The 7,558-nt window shown below is 34.5% G+C and overlaps 1 long non-coding RNA gene across 1 annotated transcript; it reads right to left on the bottom strand.

Moving 5' to 3' along the window:
* Nucleotides 1-6,140: 6,140 nt before the first annotated feature.
* On the bottom strand, nt 6,141-6,889 carry LOC310731404. Its single transcript, XR_014535194.1, has 2 exons — nt 6,504-6,889; nt 6,141-6,311 (listed from the first exon to the last, which is right to left on the bottom strand). It is a non-coding gene; the product is annotated as an uncharacterized lncRNA (long non-coding RNA).
* Nucleotides 6,890-7,558: the final 669 nt, after the last annotated feature.

Raw genomic sequence — 7,558 nt, 5'->3', positions numbered from 1 at the left:
TTTTAACATTGCATACCATTACATAATATAATGTTACTCTTAACATTAATGAGCCAAAACCATTAATAGACACATATATATTTATTATATTTTATTTATTTATTTATTTTACTGACTGTATTTTACTACAATATTTACAGTGTAGATCTGTTATTAAAATAACAATTTTCTTGTTACTTAAATCGGTATAGTTAAATTGGTATAGTTTAGAACCTGATCTTCTGTGAATAAAACAACATCAAAATGTCTATAGCAGGATCTTGTTTATCCATCTTATCATTTTGTTATATATATTATTTGCGTATGAGAAAACAAAACAAGAATACATTCTGTTAAACTCTGTTGTTTTCCAATGTTCCCACTCTAGAGAGATTTTCAGCACTGATAAGTGACAGAATTTCTCTTTCTGCCTCCTGCTCTCATTTCCGCTTACATCCACCTCTGTCCTGTTCCCCATTTCTCAGGCTGTCATCTCTCTGGTTTTCCTCGACATCTCCTTTCCTGTCTCATTTGTCCCCCTTTGGTGTTATTCAACCTAACACACCAAAAAAGGTCAAAGTTGCTAAATTTGTTTAGCAAATAAAATAAAAGCTAATCTCTTCAGAGACAGAGGTCTAATTGCAATCCCTGTTCAACCATAATGCGATTGAGAAGCTCGAGGACTTTTTAGGCCACTCAGTGCATATTGAAGGCCTTGTCCTCTGCTCAAAATCCAATTGTTGAAGATTAATCCATGTGACCACATCGATAAAATCTTTGTTCTGTCAATGGATGGCACTGGGACACAAAATAAAATGCACTAAAAAAGGGACTGCTGATATTATTGGACTATTAATTTAAAGTATAAATAAATAAAATCTCCAGCATTGACAATAATTAATTATTTATAGATAAAGTAACTTCTGTCATCAGTTGTTATCAAGCAGAGCTATTATATCACATCTTGGACATGGGCTGCAATGAAACTGCAAATTAAAAGGCCTGAGTAGCAGGGAACACCATCAAAATTAAAATAATAATTGTATCCTGTTGGGTTTACCAAAAGAATTTTAAGTGGTTTAGTAGATTTTCATCACTGGCATACTTTCATAAACTTGTAAACAAACCATTACTGATGTGATTACTTACTGTGGAACATAACATCCTAGGCTATAATACAGCCTGGGAAAAAAAGGAGTTCCCAAGAAATAAGACTGATGGATTGGTTGTGCCAGTTAAGATCATCTGATGTTTTTGGGGTTACTAAACTATTGCTATGTTATCAGAGGATGAGCAGAAATAAAACAAAAAAACTATAAAAGTAAATAGTAATGATGCATAATAACTCACACATTTTATAAATGGAAATATTATATTAGTGACCAAATAAACTGTACTACCTAAAGAAATAACATTTGGAGCTCTATCAATGGCTCACTCATTAGATTTGATCAGCTTTGAACCAATATGAAATTGCAAAAATCTTATTTTTATATATATCACCATTGTGCAGAAACAATGGAAGAGAAAGTAAAAATAATTAAATACTATTGGGAACAGTGAGAGTGGTAACAAGAGCTGCCATTGCCTGCCGAATTAACAGGTTTTCTATTTGTTCTTGGATTTGTATTTACTTACTCTTCAAAAAATCACCATGCATGACTGTAAAATATCGACATTCTTTGTAATCTAAGCATTGACCATTAATCCTGTCTGAATTAAAAGATAAAAGAACAGTGTGTTTGTATGAATGTGATGTGTTAGCTATTTTTCCTGTCTTGTTTTCCAACAGTATTAATGTAATTCAAGCTCCTTCGTATAAAGTCAGAGTGTATCTCCACCATCAGTCTAATATAAGAGAGTGGAGGGTCATTATGGGACAATTCCTCCCTTAACAGAGAATATTTGGGGTGGGACCAAGGAAGTCAGGCATCTATGTTTTTTTATTCCGTACTGTAAATACTCCCTGTGCTTTTGTTGGACTGCACCACATGGCAAAATGATGATAATAATAATGAAGGATGGACATTCTTAACTAAGGAAACTTATGCTAAGGTGAACCAGAGTGTGTCTGATGTGGTTCAAAAGGTTGAATGCAGTTGGCTAATTCTGGGTCATAGCACCAAGTTTTTGATGTATATTTAATGTGCCATTCGGTTTTCCACTGAGCTGAGCCAAACGCGACACGTCACATTTATACTGAATTTCCAAGATAAGAACACGTTTACTTAGAAAACATTCTCTAAATAGGTTATATGGAAAAAGCCATTTGATTGTGTTTATAATAAATATTCTCAAGCAGGCTGTATTATTCACAACAAAGCTCAATTTCTGCTAGACAGTAAGTTCAAATTCAGACTGTCAAAAAAATTATCGTAAAGGATTTTCACATATTTCAACATATAGTTAGTTTTATTTTAATTTGGATTCTATTAGTTTGATCATTTTCCATCAACTTGTTATTCTATTTATTCAGGTGCAAAAAGAATATAGAGCATGTCTTTGGCTTACTTTACTCCTTCACTTTCTTTTTGTCTGAAGTTATATTGTCAATAAAAGCTGCAGGATCTCTGAATTCATAATAGCTCTCAAGAGGCCATATTTATGGTGTAACATTATTACTCAAAAGTCAAGAAGAGCTTATGTCATCCTATTACAAATAACACAATATTTAGCAAAACCAGTGGGTAATATAGGACTAAAACACAATACAAAGATATATTATACTGTGTTTGTGTTTATACACAGTTACTGTATCATATATGGTTGAACTACAGTACAATGAAGTATAGTATAGTATAGTATAGTATAGTATAGTATAGTATAGTATAGTATAGTATAGTATAGTATAGAATAGTAAGTATTTGTATTTGCAGTATGTAGCCAACTACAAAGCACAAAAATTAACCATCTACTAGCAAACTAGATTTAGCTAAGTGGCTAAAAACCTTAGCTAAATCTGGTGTACAAATCTATGACTAACAATTTTGTACAATTTTGTTGATGTTGTTATATTTTTGTTTATGTTTTAATTTGGCTGTAAAATGTGGGCACCTGCATGTTGATGTGTAATATCATTTTCAGATTCACTTCAAGAAAACAATCATGTAGTGAGACCAGTTGCCAAGTGTCAGTTTCTCTTATTGTATAATGTAACCCAGATTAAAACAATCCAGAAATTCTAGCAAACTGATGAAAACAAATACCAGCCTTGTTATTTGAAAGGGGAAAAACTTTTGCTTTGTTCAACACATGCTATGACAGACAGCTAAGTCTTGAGAATGTTAGCAGTTAGATAACCTTAGCTAGCTAGCTACAAACACAAAAGGGAGAGTTCAGGACTCTGAAGCCATTCACACAGATAATGCTGGCAAACTATCCCGCCAACATTCCCTGGAAAATATAAGACAAGACATTTGACAGATATGACAAAGCTATTGCATCTAAGTCCAATCACATATTCAAAAGCACATTTAGCAAGCCAAGTGGTTAATGGTAGCTTGGTGTAGTAAAGAAGGAAAAACAGAACAGAACAGTGGGAAAAAACACAAGCTAAAAATTACAAGAAGAAAATGACAATCATGGCCAGTACACATGTCTAAGCTTAACCAACAAAGAAAATGTAGTCAAACAAGACAGCACATTAGCTCATCCCTGGCATTCACAACTTAAACCACAGCTATCTCTTATGATGGTTCGTGATATTGTTATTTATGTTTTTTCTTTCTTTGAGCACAGTGTGGGTCAAAATTTCCTGTTTCCTCCTCCACATTGGGCACACACAGGAAGTGTACTTAAAAATAGAGTATTTGTTAATTTCACACAGAACCAATAGAAGCATTGGAATATTAGCACAATGTCTGTCAAAGGTTACAAGAAACATTGTTAAACAGCTTAAAGAAATTCATAGTTACAGGAGTACACATGTCCTTCCTGTTTTTATTTTCCCAGTAACTTACATTCCTTAAAATGTTTGACTGTGTATCAGTAAAGTTATACAAAAACATTTTGATATCTCAGACCACACACTCATTGGACTGAGTCCAGACATTGTTCTCATCAGACTATATTCTGCAGTAAAATGTTTTATATAAGTATCACAAAGGTACAAAGATAAATCGTGCAAAGCAGCAGTTTTGCTGTTTTACTGAAAAAGTATTGCATTCAGTTGAACATGTATAGGAATGTACATGGATAGTGCCCAGTCAAGGATAATTTCAAGACTCACTCAAAATGAACAAGACCAAGTCTTAACAGGGTCAAGACCAAGGAAAGACAGAGATGGGACACAAATACAAATGCAGGATCTCACAAAAGTGAGTACACCCCTCACATTTCTGCAACCATTTTATTATATGTTCTCAAGGGACAGTACTATAGGAATAAAAAACTGGATATATTTTAAAGTAGTCAATGTGCACTGCATTAATCCTGCTGGGCATGGAATTCACCAGAGCTGCACAGGTTGTTGCTGGGATCCTCTTCCAGTACTCCATAATGACATCACAGAGCTGTTGAATGTTAGACACATGGCGTTTCTTCACCTTTCTCTTGAGGATGCCCCACAGGTGCTCAATAAGTTTCAGGTCTGGGGACATACTTGGCCACTCCATCACCTTTACCCTCAGCTTCCTCAGCAAGGCAGTTGTCATCTTGGCAGTGTGTTTGGTGTCATTTATGTTGGAAAACTACCATTCGAATGTCACAGTACATGCTGGCAGCACTCGTGTCTGTTTTTTAAAGCCAGCTTCTGATGCACAGGACTCGACTTCTTTAATTGACCCTTTCAAGGCCTGTTCCTTGAAAGGAACCTGTTTCGGAAAACCTTTGTATGAACCTGGCCACTGCACTGTAAATCAGTTTAAGGGTATTACCAATCTTCTTTTAGACTAGGCCATCTTTGTGGAGAGCAACAATTCTAATTCTCAAATTTCGAGAAAGTTTTTTCCATTGACGTGCCATGTTGAACATCCAGTGGCCAGTATGTATTCAAAGCACAAATTTTAAATGCTCTCATACAATATATACGTACCTGTCAAGCATACATAAACATAAACATGATGAATAGGAGCAATAAACTGCAGCAAAAAAAGTGTGAACCTTTGATATTATCAACCACCTGATTCCAAAATTATTGACTTTGCTTGTTTTTGTGAACAGAAGCAATGTCATGCTGAAACAGGTTTAAGTCTCCTAGTTTAAGCAAAGTGAAAACTAAAAAAAGTGAAAAACTAAAGTCACACATACAACCAGAGATGGAAAGAGTAATATAATATGCTACTCAAGTAAAAGTACTGTTATATTAATTACATTTTACTTAAGTGCAAGTCAATTTTCCAGTCTAAAAGTCTACTGAAGTTAAATTAAAAATTAACATTTAGAATTTACTCAGAGTAAAATTTAATGAGTTTTAACATTCGGGGAGTGGGGTGGTCAATTTATAAACACCTTTATAAATGTAAGTGCAATAAAAAAAAACACGAGTCCAGAACACTAGTCCATGACTTGATTCTAATGAGTTATGCATTTTGACAGCAAAAAAAATTAAAATCTCCATTTATGATATGGGAGTAATTGCAAATGCAGATTCAGTATTCAGACTTAGTGCATGTATTGAACAACTTTCGTTCTAATGGCATTTCGCTTTCATCATTGGCATCTGTTTTGTCCATCTCCATCTTTCTTTCTAGTGAGTTTAGCACATTTGCTCTCCTCCCTTCAATCAATCAGTGCAGTAGTTTGGGCGTGATTTTACTCCCTTGTATTATTGATATTTGGTTGGTTTTTTTTACTCAGTAATGGATATGATTTAAAATGTAGGTAAGTACAATACACATAGATGAAAGATTCAAGCATTCAGATTTCCAATAGTTTTTTCTATATGCATATATCTAAAAGTGTGGTTTTATTTATTTATTTTCTATGTTACTAATTATATATTTGATCATATTTTCAGGATCTTAATTAAATATTATACACATAGTACAAGACAAAAGCATGATGTGCATTTTATGAGTAAATTCAAAGGATAAGCATACACTGATGCCTGTTTGATTGAGTTTGTTTTCAGAGACAGCTACAATCCTACTGTGCAGAGTTTTCAATGATTTCACAACTGATGCAGAGGTCTTTAAAAAAGTCAGCCCCATACTGCACACATCAACATTTCTGCTTTGTTTTATTCCACAGATTGTAGATGCAAATATGATACAATGTACTCAAATGACGAGAAATTGATCTGCACAAAAAAATCATTGGTGTATTCTGTTCATTTCCCATCCGGGATGAATTGTCCAAGCTCATGTCCACTGTTCCAGGGATCCACCACATACCTGATAAGGATAATCAGTAAAGGCAAATGAATAAATAGATAATAATAATATAAGGTTTTAAACAAAGTGCTCTAATTTAATAAAAAAAGAGTAGTGACTGTTTATGCAAATGGTGCAGGTTTCACCTGATAAAGATGAAATCGCTTTTTGCTTTTTGATAGAAAGTTCAATGTCAGAGGTGCACTCACCCACCCATGGCTTGAGTAAGTCCTGGAAAACAGCATGTACTCATTTTTCTGCAGGGTCTTGGTTATTCCGGTCCTGTGCCTGTTTCCTGTGCAGATGTTTTGTGTTTGCACTTTTATGTCTTGTTTTGTCTGCTCTGAGGGCGTGTTGGTGTGTGTCAGGGTTCACAGAGAAGCCAATGCAATTGTGATATTTGTATTAATTTAATAGTATCAAAGGTTTTAAAAGTAGGTAGACCAAAGATGTCCCTTTTGGAAAATATAGTGTTAAAAACAGCTTTAACTTTAAGTGACTAATATTTTCTTCCCTCTCCGACTATAAACTTTCTCCCCCATAGCTTGTGTGTGCCATCACATATAAGAAACCATGTTGGTGTTATAGATAAGCAGAAGGTTGTTGAGTCATGAGTGTTGAAATATCTCTTTATGTGTTTCTCTAAGTGCTCTCCAACATCAACAAATTCCACCCCATCACTGATGACACAGCATGCTATTAAGTTCTTCTTGATGTTTTGGAGAGTTATGAAGTTCAAAAAAAGCATTGACTATCCCCACAGTTTCATTTTTAAATAAATGAGAAGAAAAAATGACAATTACCAACTGTTTATCATACCATATGCATATGACAATTTGTTTGGGAATAAGGAAATACCTAGAGGTACCAATTCATTCTTATGTTATTTGAATTAAAGGTGTGAGACATTAGCATTTTAAACACACATAATAGGCAAAGGAAATAAAGACTCTGTGGTTCAAAGGATCACCACACATATGGAACATGTATTTTGTTGGTGTAGCTACAAACATTCCATTTATGGCTGCTTTGAATCCTCAGTTGTTTTCCATATTTTATATTAAGGATAGGTATATCTGTTGACAGGTGAACATAAAATTGAAGGGTACAGTGACTGCAACAATGCTGTTGTAGATCTACTTGTTAATTTCATGTTTTCTCTAGCAACCAGAAACTCCAGGATCGAAAACCTGGTTCCACAAAGCCTAAACCCATACCAGAGGGCAAAAACCTCCAGCCTCCAGGCTCAGATGTTCTGGTCCCAGACA

Source organism: Silurus aristotelis, assembly GCF_946808225.1.
Source record: "Silurus aristotelis genome assembly, chromosome: 9".
Taxonomy (NCBI): Eukaryota; Metazoa; Chordata; class Actinopteri; order Siluriformes; family Siluridae; genus Silurus; species Silurus aristotelis.
This window is presented reverse-complemented; position numbering and strand designations above follow the sequence as displayed.